The sequence below is a fragment of the Malaclemys terrapin genome, chromosome 1, assembly GCF_027887155.1.
Source record: "Malaclemys terrapin pileata isolate rMalTer1 chromosome 1, rMalTer1.hap1, whole genome shotgun sequence".
In the NCBI taxonomy this organism is placed as follows: domain Eukaryota; kingdom Metazoa; phylum Chordata; order Testudines; family Emydidae; genus Malaclemys; species Malaclemys terrapin.
The window spans coordinates 311825828-311844107 of NC_071505.1; positions in this window are offsets into that span (position 1 = coordinate 311825828).

An 18280-nucleotide genomic window follows, 5' to 3' on the forward strand; every position below is an offset into this window, starting at 1 on the left:
GGATTCGGGGGGCAGTCAGGGGACAGGCAGCAGTTGGATAGGGTTGGGAGTCCCAGGGGTTTGTCAGGGGACAGGTAGGGGGTGGGGCCCTAGGGGGGATGTTGGGGGGTGTCTCAGGAGCGGGCAGTTGGGGACAAGGAGAAGGGAGGCTTAGATAGGGGGTGAGGTCCTGGGGGGTAGTTGGGACAGGGGTCCCAGGAGGGGGTGATCAGGGGACAGGGAGCAGGGGGGTTGGATGGGTTGGGATTTCTGTGGGGGGCAGTCGGAGGGAGTGGATGGTGGCAGGGTGGGGCTACCCTCCCTCCCCGTGGAGTGTCCTATTTTTTGAATGTTAAAATATAGTATCCCTACTCACAGTGCAGCTCTCCATTCACAGCAGGCTGCAGCATGAGGTCTCAGCTTCCTCACTTCCTCCTCCTCTTTCCTGTTGGTAGTGGCCAAGGGAATGCTGGGAAATGTAGTTCTTTCCCTGCTCCAGGGCTGGCTCTATAGGCAGGGAACTAACCACGGAACTACAGCTCCCAGGGCCCCCTGTTGGTTCTTAGCTCCCATGCTGGATCCCTGCCGCCCCTGCAAATGGGCTGCCCCAAGCACATGCTTGCTTTGCTGGTGCCTAGAGCCGCCCCTGTTGATGATGGCAGGCCTATCCCCTCCAGAGCAATGGCTCTTATAGTTAACACCCCATTGAGATGTATGGAGCAGTTCATACCGCTCAGAAATATTGGGTGACATTCTGCATACTTTAAATTCAATGACAAAACTCCCATCAACTTGAAAAAAGGACCAGGATTTCACCCCTTGTTTCAGGCTGTCTGCAGGTTCAGGCAGACATCTCTGCATCAGTAATACCACTCGGGTTCCATAACCATGAGGACTAGAAATGCTCTTTATTTTTAAATAACAGCTAAGATTCTGATGTGATCACATGACTCTAGCAGCCAAGATCCTATGAGAAAATAGGGCAAATCCTGTTTTTACTGAGTTCCTACTAGGGCAAAACTCTCACTGAATTAATAACTTATAAATCAAATATAATATTTGACCCAGGGAAGTAAATGAAACTTTTGCCTGTGTAAGGACCTCAGTTTTGCTTTACATCTCATGGTGGCTCATACCAAGCAAAAGTTATTATATCAAGTAGAAAATAATGACAAAGTTATCTCTTCTCGGGCCACTTTAATCTAGTGAACTGTTAGGAACTAATGATGCCTTAGAAGGCAACATTACAATATTGTTTTTGTCTCTGAAGTAACCTGGACTCTTGAGAAATCTTATGTAGAACAGCATTATTTTATTTACCATCTGCTTCTAGAACTTATGTTTGTTATAATTTATATCAAAATGTTCAGGCCATCACACCCCATAGTACGTTAGATCATCTACTGTTTTGAGATGTTAAATGCAAGAGTGGTTAACTTATACATCTATTTTCTTGTTTGTGTCTCCCCCATATCTACTTCTCTATGTCTCTTTCTCTATTTATAAATATTTCTAATGCACCTATTACCATATATCCTATTTGGGAAATACCATAGTATGTAGTCACTAATCCTAGGAATTCTGTGCATACATAAGAAAGGCCAAACTGGGTCAGCCAATGGACCATTTAACCCAATACCATGTCTTCCCACAGTGTCCAGTGCCAGATGATTCAGAGGGAATGAACAGAACATGGCAATTTTTGAGTGGTCCATCCCTGTCGTTCGGTCAAAGCTTCTGTCAGCCAGAGGTTTAGGGACACCCAGAACATGACCCTCCTGGCTAATAGCCATTGATGGCCCTATTCTGCATTAACTTTTTTGAACTGAGTTATACTTTTGGTCTTCGCAACATTCACACTGCTGGCCAGACCATCAGCTGGTGTAAATTAGCATATCTCCATTAACTTCAATGGATATATGCCATTATGCTGGTTTACCCCACCTAAACATCTAGCCCTAAGCTCTTCAGACATATGAAATCTTCTTTCTGTTTTTATTTTAGTACTACGATTTATTAAAATATTTTCTCATTCATAGCCCCTTCTGCATGGAATATTCTTCATTCTGATATCAAATATACAGCCGATTCTCTTATTACTTTTAAAGCAAAAACATGTAGTTCACTTATAAATTGTTTTGTTTATAAATCCTATTGTTTATATCTTCCAAGACCCTTTAAGCCAAAAAAAAAAAAAGGAAAAAAAAACATTATTGTCTGTCATTCTTAAGGGGCTCTCCTTTTAAAATGATGCATATGTACTATCCCACTGGGTAAATAAAATGTTGCTGAAGTGGAAATGAGAACTTTAATTGATACACTTTAAGACTTTCTTCACTTACACCAACTAGTTATTATTTTACATGAACTGCATGGTTGATGCTTTCACCTGTCCAAATAGCAAAAGCAAGTCTCTACAAAAGAGTCAAAGTTAAATCTGAGCATGCATTCACGAGATTAACTGTACCGAAATTGAGCTGTTTGGTGGATGAAGAGCATTTACACTTGCATTCACTGTTGGGTCGTCAAACTGACAGCTTTTCTTTTGTTTGTAACTGCATTGCCTTCCATTAAATACCTCAGTAGAACAGAGGACAAAGGAATGTGTGGGTGAGGAACTGGACTAGAGTGCCTATGGACGAACGGCTAAATTCTGTTCACTTTATTCACATTAGCAATCCCATTTACATCAGGGGAACTGCTCATGTTTATAAGGCAAACAGAATTGGCCCATTAATGATTTAGAGAGAGATTTTAAATTAAAAGTTTTTAAAAGCCAAGGTGCACTAGAACCTAAAGTGTCACAATGAAGACAAGATCTTAGTTGTGTATGGTGAAATTCACCCTGTTCACAAGCAAAGGGTTTGAGTGGTGCACAGGGCATTGTTTTCAACTCTGCAGATGGACCCTCTGGGGATGAATTTTTCCCTAAATTCTCATTGCATTATTTTAAACAATGCACTGCAGAAGATGTCTCTCTTCCTAGAGCTGGTCAAAATATTTCTGTCGACAATTTTTTTGACAAAAAATGGCTTTTCATCAAAAACAAAAAAAAATAGTCAAAAAACTAGAAACAGAATATCATCTGTCCAATAAAAATGTTTTGAATTTCAATTTAAAATGGTAAAATATTCCAAGATTTTGGTTTTCAAATACTGAACATTTTTACTGAAAACCAAAAATAATTACCAAAACAAACAAACAAAATTATTTCTGGTTTGGGGGTTTTTTGGAGGGGAAGGAGGAAGTCAAAAAAGAAAAAGGATTTTTTTTCCTGCAAAAAAATGGCATTTTTCAACCAGCTCTCCTTCCTATAGCTCCATGCCCCATTGACTTGCCATCTTCTTTCAAATTCAAAGGAATGCTATTCTTTCTTCCTTAGCCTGTTCCACTGAATTCTCTCTTTCTGTTCTATTGTTTATTATTTAACTATAATTCTAAAGTATTTTAAGATATTGTTTCTCAAAACAATGCTATACAAAATAAGGGCCTAATCATTACTTGAATGCATTTGCAGGGTCGGGCCATCTACTTGTATTATACTTGTTCCAGAATTTAAATTCACTCAAATCCCTTCCCTATTTTCCCCTTCTGACTCCTCTCCTTTCACCACACTCTCCTCCCTTCCCTTTCCTTCATGTTTAGTTGAGAGTCCAGAACTCTCTTTGACTGGAAAGTGAGGGTAGCCCTCAATAGACGTAAAGCTAGTCTTCCCCCTACCATGGAAGATCATGAAGGACCCATTTACCCTTCATGTCTCAGTCATTTAAATATTGAGAGGGTTCAGGTATTTCTGATGTTGCAGCAGGGTACTCCAGACCAAGGAACACCATTGTGGCACAGTAATGCACATTTAAGCAAAAGAGAATCAGGAACCATAACATTACTAAATCTGATAGCAGGATAAAGGTATGGAATTCTCAAGCACAGTTAAAACAGCTGCTACAGTGAACAGACTCCAGGGATGTACTTTGTTGCATTCCTGCCCTGACTTAAAGCCTCATGTTAACTCAGTTTTCAACCACAGTAATTCTTTTACTTAGTCATTACTATAGCATTATACAATAAAAATGTACAGACGGTAGCTATCCTTCTTCATTGCTGCCATTGTCATTTGCATGGCAGGCTATTATATTGTATGGTTATATTCATTTCCATACTGTCACATTTGCAGTTTTCCTAACATACTATGTTTTAGACTGATGTCAGTCATGCACATAACATATGGAACAAGTACAAAGCAATAGGGCTGAATAATAAAGTGCTTAGTCCATCCTTGCACAAACAAAATTCCTTCTCAACTCAGTGGGAGTTTTGCCTTAGTAAAAACGGCACAATTGTCAGGATTTGGCCCAGTAGCTCTAAATCTGGATATTCATCAGATTACAAGAAGTTACACGTGTGTCTAGGTTTCTAGAAAACATACACAGTATTGTGCTATTTGAGAAACAGTATGTGATCATGCAATATCAAAATATTGTATAGCAATATATATGTCTAAGGAGGCAGAGTTCAGGTTGTAGCTGAGCTTTGGAATTAACTGACTTTTGAGTTCTTAAATGTGCAACTGTAATATTCTGTTAACCTAGATTTTTGTATGGAATGTCGGATATGTTTGTTTTGTTTCAATTTATGAAAAGAGGGATGGGGGGGAAAGAATAAATAGAAAAAGCTAAAGTCTCCAGGGCTTTGAAGCTCTCCTGGCTTGAGAAAAATTTCGGAGTGTCAATTCCATATTCTGGAACCCTTTCACGAGGACACCACCAGAATGTGTCCGTCCTTGACTAAAGACACCGTACCTAATTACCCAGACTGAGGCCTCCTGAGTAATATAAAAAGGAAAATGAATTCCTTAATCATTATTTGGACATTAATCTATACATTAGTTTCAGAACTTGGAATCTGACTCCTATTTAGCACCATTAAACTAGTTGGCACTAGCAAAGTTTTTCCTCAAGTTTTGCCCAAAAAATTCCCCTTGAGCAAAGACTCAGCAGTGAACATTTCTGAAAATAGCTATTGAAAATGGGGAGTTAGAAAGAAGACCTCTCTACAACCTTGCTTATATGGGAGCTGCTACATCCTTCTGTAATATAGAGCCTTTCATGCAGCAAGATCCTTTCCAAACTGTATATAAGACATACGGTTAACATCCATCAGCACTTCCAGCATCACAGTGCCCCCTAGCACCACACAGACCCGTGCTGGATCAATATAGACTCAGAGCACAGAGAGCAACATACAACTTTACCTATTTTTTTCACCAATTACTATTTATTTTAACTAATCTCATATGCCTCTTGGCCTGCAGATCTATATCAGGTGTAGTTTAACCTTATTATAATTTGTATTATAGTAGCAAATGGAGACCTCAAACAATGGAGACCACTGTCATAGGCATTGGAAGAGATATGCTCACTGCTCCCAAAGAGTTTACAATCTATATAGACAAAAGAAGGGAGAAAGGGTATTATTCCCACTTCCCAGAAGAGATTATGTACTTTGCAGAAGATCGCATAAAACATCCGTGGTAGAGCCAGGAATTGAACCGTCATCACAGAGGCTATGTGGGGGGTGGGGCATATGCGGTCACATACCCCGCAGATTTGCTGCTTGGCTTATACTGAGCATGCACAGTAACACTGCTGAAGCCAGCTGCCCTCTCTTTGTTCCCCCAGCCCCACCCCACTATCGGCAGGCATGGGTTGTGTCTGTCTCATACAGTGCCTTACCGCCAAGACTGTCCTTCAGGTGTGCAGAACATTTAAGGTGTTCAGATCCCACACTGATGGGAGAGATTCAATTAGATAACTTTGGTGAATAATAAAATCAGAGAACTTCTACTTTACCCCAAAATGAGTCCAAGACAAAACTCATTTAAAATATTTTGTGTTCGGATTTCATTTAAAAGTGTAGGAGCTCATATAGCATTATTCAGAAAACTAGCTGCAAAACATCTCAGGTTTTCTCAGCACCTGCAAAAATCAAATAAACTATATAACTAATCTTGGAAAGATTAGATTTTTATCAACAACTGTTGATAAACATTGATTTCACTGTACACACACAAACCAGCAAAACCTATTTCCATCAATAATCATTGAAATTTACAGATAGAGAAAGTAAGAAAAGTGCTGCTTGAGAACTTATTAGTCAAAATCCTGTGATTTAGACTTTTGAATTAGGCTTCTTACAAATGGACTTGCAAATGGTTAGTAAAAACAGGTATGATTTTTTAATTTAAGAATATTTATTTAGCCTGACCCCCCTATATTTTCACAAAACTGTGAAAATTTAAATTATTAAAAATCTGAAAGCCTAAAAATAAACATTATCCATTGTAATTGTACAAAACATAAAAAGCTAATTCTGCCAAGCCTAAAGTATAACATAAACAACTAAAAAGAGAAATATTTATGACTGAGAATAAGACTTGGGGTTGGTGTGTGTCTGTGTGTTTACTAGTCCGGACTGCCTTTCTGTTCAAAGAATTAAATTTGCTTCCTCGGAGCAGGTGAGGAAGAGGAATGTGAAGCAGAACGATCAGATTTCATCAGAAAACGTACAGAAGTAATGGAAGCAGCCATTACATTAATCCAGAAAAATTTCTTCAGAAAAAATTTACTTAAAGTCAGCAGGTGGTAAAAGAGTGGACAAAAGGTGACAACAGAGTAATCTTCTCTTTCCTTTCCTTAAGCCTATTGCAAAACCCACTATCCTTGTCTAGCAAAGCATTAGACTTTTTTTGTCTGTATGACCAGCAGATCCAGTAAGTTCCCTTTTAACCCTTCAGCAGGTTGAGAGCAATTATGCTTTTTTTCCTTTAAAGCAGGGGCTATGAAACTTTGCCCTTTTCAGGGCCACACTGGCAGTTTGCCAGGATCCTGACAGCCACACCTAATTTGTATAAATGGAAAAGATTGCATTTACCCTAATTTTTGGCATTGAGGTCCAGGCCTCAGAATCTATGGACCTGAGCCAAATCTCACTGATGTCAATGGAGAGACTTCCAGTGACTTCAAAGATCTTTGAATCGGCTTTATAGTTCCCAGTGTCTGATGTGCCATCTTGATCTGAGTGCCTACACCATTATATGCTGGGATTGGGTCATGCACACGTTTTAAAGATGAGACTGGCAAGGGGTTGTATTGTAGGACTCCATGAGAAGCAGTTGGCCATGAGGGCTTCTTGAGTTTAATAATTCACAGGTCCTGATTCTCCTCTCATATCCATTTTATACCAGGATAACTCTTTTGACTTTGCTTACATTACTCTTGATTTACAATTCTGTAAATGAAAGAAGAATAAGGCCCTACATCTTCAAAAGAGAAAGTTGGCAGAACCCACTGGCTTCAGGAGTTATATTTATAAAACCTCTGCTAAAAGTAGAGTATCCTCTGACTTAAAACCACCTTATTCTTAAACAAACAATATCCTTAATCCAAACAAACTGACCTTTAACTTGGACCTTGTAACTAATTTGACAAAAGCAACCGTACCATCTAGGAATGTCTGTGACACATGAAGTTAGGGGGGTTTTTTCGCCTCTAGTGTTCAACAGGTATTTGAGGAGCTTTGCAGAGTAAATCTGTAAAACATTGATGCAATTTAAAGCTGTACATTTAAAGCTTCCACAAAGTAACATTCTTCCCAGCTATTCCCAAACTCCAACTCATTGCTGAACTCTCTTAGGATTATCGAGATTTAGGCACCTCAGCATAAAGGGGTTACTAGAACATTTCTAGCCTTGGGAGTTTCATACTTCCCACTAAGAATATCCCAAGTGATGCTTACTCCTCGGGATCTTTATTCTGGGATATTACAATCACTGTCCTGTCTGATTCATCCAGGGTTAAGGGAAGCAATACAAGTTTAGTAGTGCTAGAATGTGAAGGAAAATATATAACTTTTGTCAGACTATGTGAGCACTAAACTCAATTACTAATACGGTCAAAGCACTAACTATGCCCTAGAGCAGGGGTTCTCAACCTTTTTCTTTCTGAGCCCCCACCTCCCCCTTCCCCCAGCATGTGATTAAAAATTCCCAAGTCCCACTTCGGCCACAACAACTGGTTTTCTGCATATAAAAGCCAGGGCCGGCGTTAAGGGGTAGCAAGCAGGGCAGTTGCCCCAGGCACCATGCCATAGGGCTCCCCATGAAGCTAAGTTGTTCAGGCTTCTGTTTCAACCCTGGGTGGCAGGGCTCAGGGCCCCGGGCTTCAGCCCTGCATGGCAGGGCTTAGGCTTGCTGCCCTGGGCACCGGCTAGTTTAACACTAGTCCTACTTGGTGGACCCCTTGAAACCTGCTCACAGCTCCCCAGAGGGCCCCAGATGCCACGCCCACCTCCCCAGTTGAGAACCACTGCCCTAGAGCTACTCCCCAGTACTATATCCTGAACCATAATTCTCTAGGATCTTCACCCTTCCTATTCAGTTAATAGGCTACATAACAGTCATATTCCCAAAGAAATCTTGTCCCCTTTTCTACAGCGACAGAGGACCGCGCACATAGTAGGAATGGTTGGGTTGCATTGTGAGGGGGCTGACTATGCAGGACTTGAGAAAGTTATTCAAGACTCGTGGAGCCTCACTCTGTGGAAGCTTCCCACACAATGGGCTTGGGGAGCGGGGAAGGAGCTACCTGGGGGAAGAGTGGGCCCAGGAGAACTTGCTGCTATACAGATCCACCAATCATTGACCCTCTCATCCTTGGGAGGGGATTGGACTCCTTTCTGCCTGCAGCTTCTACATAAAATATACCTCAGCTCCCAGGCTGGGCTCCTCAGATTTACTGAGGGGTACAATACTTGGCAGTCAGGGAAAATTTCATTCCCTTCATGGCAAAATGCTACTTTCCTTAACTCAATTTTGAACCAATAAAGGCAAAAATGTTTATAAAATTGGGGGGTTCTATTCAGTTTTTACTCCCATAGAGTTTGTCTGACTTCAAACAAAGAGAAAACTGATTAAGGACTTCAGGATTTGGCTCCTTATCTCTTAGCAGAGTGGACCCTGAAATGCAAAACATGCCTTTCACCAGTGGAATAAATGTTTCCTTTTTTAAAAAAATTAAATTGGAAATGGGATTAAAAATGGCTTGTGCTTTGTCTCTGCCCTGAGAGGTCTAGGCTGAGGACAAATTTCAGATGAGCAAACTAAACACAAAAATGATTTGCAAAAAGGGCTTATCCCAGAGAGATGAATTTTCTGTAGAACAAACAAGTCTGACATTTTTTAACAGGTGAGCTCAGACAGAGAGGCTGCAGAGGTCAAAGACACAAATGGTTTTTTCATTGGCCTCTCTGTGTCCAAATGTTTAATTTCACACCAAAAATCCCACCACATAGCCAGTCAGTTGCACAGAGTCATTTAAATGAAATAAGCAATTTTAAATCATTTGATCAGGCTAGCCAAAGTGAGTGGATTAAAAGGCATTTTAAAAAAAGCTATTCCATGCAATTTGAAGTGTCTTTTTCATGCCTTCAGTCTCCAGGACATATATTGGCATGTCAAAAGACTAGATGAAAACTCAAAGGATGAAATTCACTATTTAGGGGCTTAAGTGGAACTTAAGTGGTGCCTAGACTTTGCATGCCCCCTCTACACAGGGGTGAATTTCACTTGGAAAATAAGCTTTACATTGTAGTAAATATATTTCATCTATACTTTGTCATGAAGTTTCCTGCATGCACTGCTAAAGACTCTTAGTTAATTTTCAAAAATGAACTTTCTATATAATCCACTTTTTGCATAGTTCCTGTATTGACTATTTGGCATTATACATATTAGAGAATAAATGCTGTATTTAGACTGCTCTTTGACTCTGCCATGTTTGGGGGGAATTCATTCTTGGCATGCCTCTCAAAGGGACATGTCTTAGGATCATCCATGAGAGGCAGGTCATCTTGATCCTGATTAAATTGAAGAAACAGGAGATTTTTAATAGTTACACCAGCATCTAAGGACAACCCTCGTTTCAAGACAAGGCATGGTGTTTACACTCCTGTGGTGTAAACTTGGGCAGCCACTAAAGATGTCAGGCTGTCTCTGAAATATGGCCTTCTGTAAGGTGACTCTTACTGACCATTGCATAGCTGTTGTAGGAACTAATTAGTGTTCCCTTTGCATGTTATACATTACATTATACAAATACTATACCTTTTGTGATGGAATTCTTTAGTGTGGCATGCAATTTATTACCAGTTCAGATTGGAAATACCCATGTCTTTTAAGAAGGAAGTCGGGTGGCCATGATGACGTGCATTGCAATGTTATTAATTGTAGATTATGGATTTAGCATGTCAGAATCGGACCCTAAATAGGCACCCCTTTGCCAAAGTACAGCTCTGAGGAGGTGATATGATACCATCCACAGGTACTCACCGGCTGTAAACACCAAGGTCAAGATCATGCCATTTCATTATAGAGCTTCGTTAGGGACATGTACTCCCCAGCATAGCTGATAACAGGGAGGGACAGAGCCATGGTTCTACCTAATTCCCCCTCTCCCCTGCTCCATCTGGGGTGCCAAGTGCCACTGGGGAAGTAATTTTGGAGGAGTCTCTGAGCTCTGGAACTGAAATTCTGCCCAGAATTTATGTAATGCAAGTGTCAGGACAGGGGGAGCCTTAGTTCCTCCTCTCCTACTGCACACCTGTGCCAGAGCTACTCAGAATCCAGCCCCAAGGAGGGAGAACAAGAACAGGTTGTAGGGATTAAAAATGTAAGTGATATACTTAAAGATAATGCGGTGAAATTAAGAGAAATATCTTAGCCTAAATAGCACGCAAAACTTCTAAGAGCAGGAGTGGAATTCATCCGTAACTTTCTGTGCAGTTTGTGGGTGGAATTTTAACAAGAGCCTTGGAAGTTCCCACCAAGATTACCCAGCAAATCATTCGTTTATGTGACTGCTTGTATCTACTGTATTTGTTTTACTGGTATATTCTGTATTAGATTCAGAAAGGCTGCCCTAGCTACCAGACTCAGCAGTATCCATTAGTTAAATAGTCATAGGTCAGTGATTGTGCTATTTCCAAACAGTTCTGGCTTTGTTCTATATTAGGGGGGAGGGATAGCTCAGTGGTTTGAGCATTGGCCTGCTAAACCCAGGGTTGTGAGTTCAATCCTTGAGGGGGCCACTTGGGGATCTGAGGCAAAATCAGTACTTGGTCCTGCTAGTGAAGGCAGGGGGCTGGACTCGATGACCTTTCAAGGTCCCTTCCAGTTCTAGGAGATAGGATATCTCTATTTATTTATTTATCCCTTTATAATCCTAGCATTTGATGTCATGAAACGTAAGAAACCGAAAAATACCAAATGGCTCAATAGGTTGGTCGGTTTTGGATTTTCTTCTTCATTTCTCAGTCCTGCATTTTCACCATCTCCATTATTCTCCACCTTTTCCAGAAACAAGCCTGACCATCTCTTCCATGTGACAGAAAGGAACAGAAATGTAGAGTTGTTACAGCTGGGAGTTTTCAGTAAGCTATCAAATGGCACGGTGAGGGGAAAAAGCAGCATAATGCTATCCCAGCAAGTCTGTTCTGATTCAGACATAAATGTCTGAATTTCACACTATACAATATATAGAAAAACATCTCTGGGAATAAAATGTGGATGCCAAGTGAATTTTAATGCTTTTTTGTTGTTGTTTTTTCACATTTGGGGATACTTAAATGGAGCTATATAAACAGTACAACTACAGCGTAGCATAATTAATCAGAAAATGTTTGTGGAAAGTTACACAGCATGCACAATATAACCTTATATGCTTTTCCAATGTACACATGTAGCACATGTACTGTACATACATGCTGCAGTTTTCTGATTCTGGTGTCCTTATTCCAACTAAATGCATTTGACATGACAGTAGTTGTTAAGTCAACATTTACATATCATTACTACATCACGACGTCTTAGAGAGGCAGTGATGTCTTAATTTAAGTACAAGGAATAATTGTTCTACAGCATCTCAAATATCATAATGTGGCAACTGATAAATGTCGACATTTTAAAAGCAACCACTGTACCCAGCTGATTCTATAATATTTTATCATCACCGCCATCCTCAAACAACTCCATTACCACCCTGTTCATTTCAAGATCCAGTTCTGAATTGCATTCTTTATACTCTCTGAATGGGGCTGAATTTCACCCAGTGAGACTACATATTCCACATCTCAAAGTTTGGGGGTGGATCTTACCTTACAGCAGCCTAGCTATGGTGCTGCAGCTGTGCTGCTATATTGCAGTAGTGTAGGTGCTTCCTACATTGAGAGAAGTGTTTGTGTTTTTTCAATCCATGTAGACTCATAGACTTAAAGGTCAAAAGGGACCATTATGATCTTCTAGTCTGACCTCCTGCACAACACAGGCCACAGAATCTCACCCACCCAGTCCTGTAACAAACCCTTGACCTATGTCTGAGCTATTGAAGTCCTCAACTTGTGGTTTAAAGACTTCAAGGTGACAAGAATCCTCCAGCAAGTGACCCATGCCCCATGCTGCAGAGGAAGGTGAAAAAACCCCAGGGCTCTGCCAATCTGCCTTGGAGGAAAATTCCTTCCCGACCACAAATATGGCGATCAGCTAAACCCTGAGCATGTGGGCAAGACTCACCAGCCAGACACCCAAGAAAGAATTCTCTGTAGTAACTCAGATCCCACCCTATAAAGTGTAGTCAATCCAGCTCTCTGGTAGCTAAGTCGATGTAAGAATTCTAGCTGTGTTTACACAGAGTGTTAGGAGACCATCACTCATTAGAAGGTACAATATTTTTAACAGCCCTTAGCAATGTAGCTAGGTCAATCTAATTTACGTGTAGACCTGGCCTGGGTACTGCAGTAGAGAGTGGAAAGTGAGCAATGTATATTCAGAGTGCTATCAGCAAGAGAAAGCAGTAAAAGATGTTAGAATTATAAAATGGTTTAAGAAAAACATGTTGTTTCCCAAGGGAATAGAACTTTTATTTTTAGCTGGGTGTGGGTAAAGGTGATACTGGAGTCACCTACCTCATTAGTACAACTGTAGGCTGCTGTCATTGCTCTTACACAACAGTAATGTGAGGAATGAATAAAGGCTGCATTAAAAATGAACTGTGAAATTGTTGGGGTATTTTCAGTTGTTTGGGATCCCTGGTCAGTAACAGACTGTAGTGGGTTAGCAGTGGCCCCTCCCCGTCTGGGTCAGTAGGAGACCACTCCGCCTCTCTACGTCACGGGGCGATGCTCACGGTTGGGGAATTAGCTAAGTCGCTGTTGGCCTGTTGCTCTGGTCAGCAGTCCGGGTAGAGTGATAGGTGGTTAGGGTCTCTAGTCCGCAGTCAGGGCAGTGGAGATCAGTGGCTTGGACCTGTACTCAGGGGCGAGCGCCAAATAAACAATTAGTAAGCCAAGCCCTTAGTCGGGGCGGGGCGGTACAGAGTCTGGGTCTCGGGCCTGCACTCAGGTCTGAGCAGAAAACAAATAGTTCAGAGCCCAGGCCCTTAATCAGGGCAGGGCAGCAAGTCCTCTGGGCTCAGGCCAGGGTAGAGCACCCAAATACAGTCTACGAGGTCTCAGGCAGGGTTAGAGCACCCAAACGCAGACTAGGGGAGCTCAGGCAGGGGTAGAGACTAGAGTCCTCCCTCGACGGACTGTAGGCAGATGTAGGCCGTCTGGCCTATGGAGGGGGAGTACTGCCATCCCAGGGGTAGAGTGTCAGGGGGGACGTGGGCCCCTCCAACTCCACCACATCCCAGCCCAGGGCCCTAACAGTGGCGGAGGGGTCCACCACTGGGTCAGCAGGGATCCTCCCGCAACACGCTGACCTAGTTGCAGGTCAGCTCTCATCCAGATGGTTGTCTAGTCTAGTTCCCCATGGCTACTTCCTATCTCCCACTCGGGGCGTATCTGGGTCTGTAAGGGGTCTTCTGCATCGTCCAGGTAGAAGGCCAGCGGCAGTCCCGGCAACTCCTCCTCAGCTTGGTTAGTGTGTGGCTCTGGCTGCGTTGGCCAGTCCTCAGCACTGCAGGGGTCCGCTGCAGACTCCCAGTTCAGGAACAGGCAGAAGGCATCTGGCTGTTGCGACCCAACTGAGCTCACAGACCCGCCTTTTGTACTTCCTGTCCTGCTCACTGACTTCTGGTGGGAGGGGTAAGCACAGCCTGGCTCTGCCCACCAGGGCTCTGTGAGTGGTCCCTCCCTCTCCAGGTCAGTGGGAGTGCACTCCGCCTCACTACACAGACTGTCAGCCAAATCCTGAAAGTTTTATACTGGGTAACTCTATTTACCTATTAACCTAATTGTGCTATCAGTTACATTGGTGTAAATCCAGCCATTTAAATCGATTGACACTAGTGTAGGTGGAGTCAGAATCACATCATTTGTTTTTACAATCAAAGTTTTGACTGAGTAAGGGCTGAGTAAGGAGTCCAGGGATTGGCCTTTCGTGACCTACTAAAATAATTACTTACAAAATACAAAGAAATAAACACTTGTCATTCAAAACTTCTTAGGATAATTAGCCATTAAAATAGTCTTAAAATGTTATTGTGATTCTTATAAATTAGGCCACAGAAATAGAAAACTGCAATGGAAAAAATATTCAGATTACAATATCAGAATAAATTAAAATATATCTCTGTAAAACAAAGTGCTGTATAATTAATAACCAAAAATATAAAATCCACAGCAAATCTTTCTTTTTGCCTACCATCAGTCAAGTAATGTAATGTGGTGTAGCTTAGCCTGATGATTATTCACCTCAGATATTCAGTCAATTACACATTTTTGTATAATGTATTTAGTTCAATTTTTAAAATTTGGGAAACAAAATCACATATGGAGTAGGGGAGCTGTCAGTATCTGGGACCACTATGGTAAGAGCAGCCCCATGTATGGCCTGCCTCACTGGATGGAAGTGTGGCTGCTGGCAGCCTGCCCCTGAAAGAATCTTAGGAGCCACCATTTTCATGATGCAAAACATTATGACAGACCTCCTCCATGCCCCAACCTTGATTGAAATCAGCCCACAGATGTGTAAATCCTCCATATTAAAAGGAGAGCAACATATAACATCCTAATGGATTGAGATACAAATAGGGCATGTAATCTTCTCTCTAGTCAGCATCAAATAAGTGCCTGTTCCTTATCAGTTGAAAAGTTGCTGTTATCATATGCCCATACCTGAAATCATCATGTGCACCCTGACCTAAACCCCTACTAGATTAGGATTCAAGACTAGCGTAAGAAATAACAAATGGCAAGTATGGGAGCATACACTTTTGTTATGAGTTACCTAAAGAGCTGGTACAATATTTCAACACATGCAACTGTATGCTGCTAACAAAAGTACATTTAGTTTTATATGAGAGCAAAGCCTTTCTTGTTCAGTCATGATCATAATGCTGGTTCACCTGCAATACCGCAAAATCAGCTATTTTTAAAAGCCAAAGATTAATTTATTATTTATATTTTGTAGAACAAATTTGCAAAACAATGAGGTCATTTCTAATGTCAATATCACTTAGTATTGTCACAGAAGAGCTATCATTTTGTCTATCATTTTTCAGGCTCAGAACAAGAAGCAACATGTGTTCATTTTGTACATATTCCTTTAAATGTAAGAACTCTAGAGTGGAAGGCTTTAAAAGATTTACATGTGAGCTGCCTAGTATAAGGTCGTCCAACTTCTGTCATTTGATATAAATAGCTTTTGCTTTCCCCTGGGGTTGTTCTTTTCTCTACTTGGCTTCACCTCTTCTGAGGTCAGTGATGTATTGTGCTGATGTCTGTGTGATAAAGAAGGTCACCTATGGCCAATCTGGGAAACAGTTAGCTGAGTTCTGTGTCTGAATCAGACTATGGAGATACAGCTATCTGGCACTTACGTTTTACTCACAATTCCCATTGACCTCAGTGAGAAGTTTGACCAAGTATGAATGCAGTAAATATTTCAGAATTTGGCCCATTGATCTCATTGAGAGCATTACCTGCATAAGAAAAGAGAAAGGACTTCAGCAGCTGGCCCTTGCATAGCTAGTGACATGCTTTACCAGATAGTACTGTGCCTTGAAAATTTTCTCTGTGCTATTTTTTCAGTTCCTCATGATGTCCTGTGGGAACAACTGATGAACAGGAAAAAAAACCTACTGTGCTGACCTTAACCCCTTACATACCAAGCACGCACCAACTCAATAAATGGCTCAGCAATTCAATAAATCAGAGTTGCACGGGTGTAACTGAATAGAGGTTGTCTCATTATCTCCAGTGGTATAGGGCAATGTGTCAGGGCTGTGCCATGGGTGGCCTGTGGGCACAGGCTGAGCTGCTCTGTATCTGGGCCAAAGAGTTGAAGACCAGGCTGGAACCAGACCAGCTCAAAAACCTCAGAGTTAGAGTGTGGTGTTAAATTCTGAGCATCCGGCAAGATTTGGGGCCAGGCCAGGCGGGGTCTTTCACCAGGATCTGCAGTGGTCCTAAGCCAAAGACAGTAAACATTGATCAGGGCTGGGAGCTGGGCCAATGTTAAGAGCCCAGAGTCTGGGATCTATGTAAGGGAAGATCTAGGGCAAAAGTATACTAGAGCTCTGCATCACTCAGATAACTCCCAGAAATGGCTTCCTGGTTTATATGGAGAGTGACAGCCAATCAGCGAATCACAAAGAGCTATCATTCATGCCCCTTACGGCGGGACTTCCTGCAGGACTTAGCCTCACAGTACTTCTCAGTGGCAACCCCCCTACCCCAGAACCCTAGTGGCAATGAGGAAGTGGTGCCTGCTGCAGTCTCTGGTTCTAGGCCCAACACCCTTTCCCTGGCAACCCTCTTTTTCAGGCTAGAACCAGGCCATGCTTGTCTGGATGAGCCTTATGAAACTCTTTCACCAGGTCAGAGGCGTGGACATGGGAGGCAGGTTCCCAAATGCACTCTTCGGATCCATATCCTTCCCAATGTACAAAATAGTATAGTCATCCTCAGGTGCATTTGGAATCAAGGATGATGTGCACCACATATTCTTCATGATCCTAGACACCGACCCTCAGGGGTGGAGGCATGGTTCAGCCAGGGGGGGTCCTTAGCATAGGATTTTAGGAGGGACGTGTGGAACATGGGATCTATCTTGAGGGATTAGGGAAGCTTTGAAAGCAACAGGGTTGACTTGCTGGCATATCCAGAAAGGTCCCAGGAACTGGTGGTCCAGCTTGCAGGAGGCTATACTGAACAGAAGATGCTTCAAAGCAAGCCAGACTTTCTGGCCTACAGAGAGAGCCAGGGCCTTCTAGCGCCACTGGTCAGCATACCACTTGTAAGCTCTCTGCACAGTCTCTAAGTGGTCCTTCAGTTCCTCCTGGATATGATAGATTTCTTGGCAGCAGCTGGGTTCAGCAATGCTGCTGGTAGTGCCAAGTGGAATCAGGGGTGGAACTCATATTTGTGAAGAAAGGGCTCTGTCCTGTCAAGGTATGGTCTGCATTATTGTAGGAAAACTCAGCAAGTGATAAGAGTTTGTACCAGTTATCCTGGTGATAGTTAGTGAAGTATCTGAGGTGCTGTTCCAGTATCTGGTTCACCCTCTCAGCCTGTCCATCTGTTTGGAGGTGGTAAGCAGTGGAGGTAGAAGTGTGGATTTCCAGTAGCCACAGGATTTTGCACCAGAAGCGCAAGGTGAATTGGGGGTCTTGATCTGAGACAATGTGGTCCAGGAACCTGTGAAGATGAATAATATGTCTTATCAAGAGTTGGCCAATAACCTCAGCAGAGGGTAGGCAGCTGCAGGGGATGAAGTAGGCCATTTTTGTCAAGTGGTCCACAACCATCAAAACCAGTCAGAGAGTTCCACAATGAAGTCTAGTGAAATTAATGTCCAGGATTTTGTGGATGTTTCTAGGGGTACCAAAGTACTAAGGGGCTTGGTTCAAGGTATCCTAGTGTGAGCACAGAACTTGGATGAATCTACATGGGCTTAAATTTTGGCCCTTATGCAGGCCAGTAGAGAAAGGAGAAGGCTGTGCGGGAAGTCTTATGATAATCAAAGTGTCCTGCCAATGGGGTGTCATGACAAAAGCATAGTACCTTAAGGTGGGGAGCCCCTTGGAGGACATACATGCTCACATTGAAATACATTACTTCCTCATGTTTGGAGCAGGGGATCTAGGTCCCTGGGTGCTTGGGAAGTGGTTCCCAGGTGAGGTGGTCCTCCTATAAGGCAGAAAGAACAAGGAAGATTAAATCTTGGTGAATTGCCATGTTGAGGAAATTACTGGGCTTAGAATCATAGAATCATAGGACTGGAAGGGCCCTCAAGAGGTCATCTAGT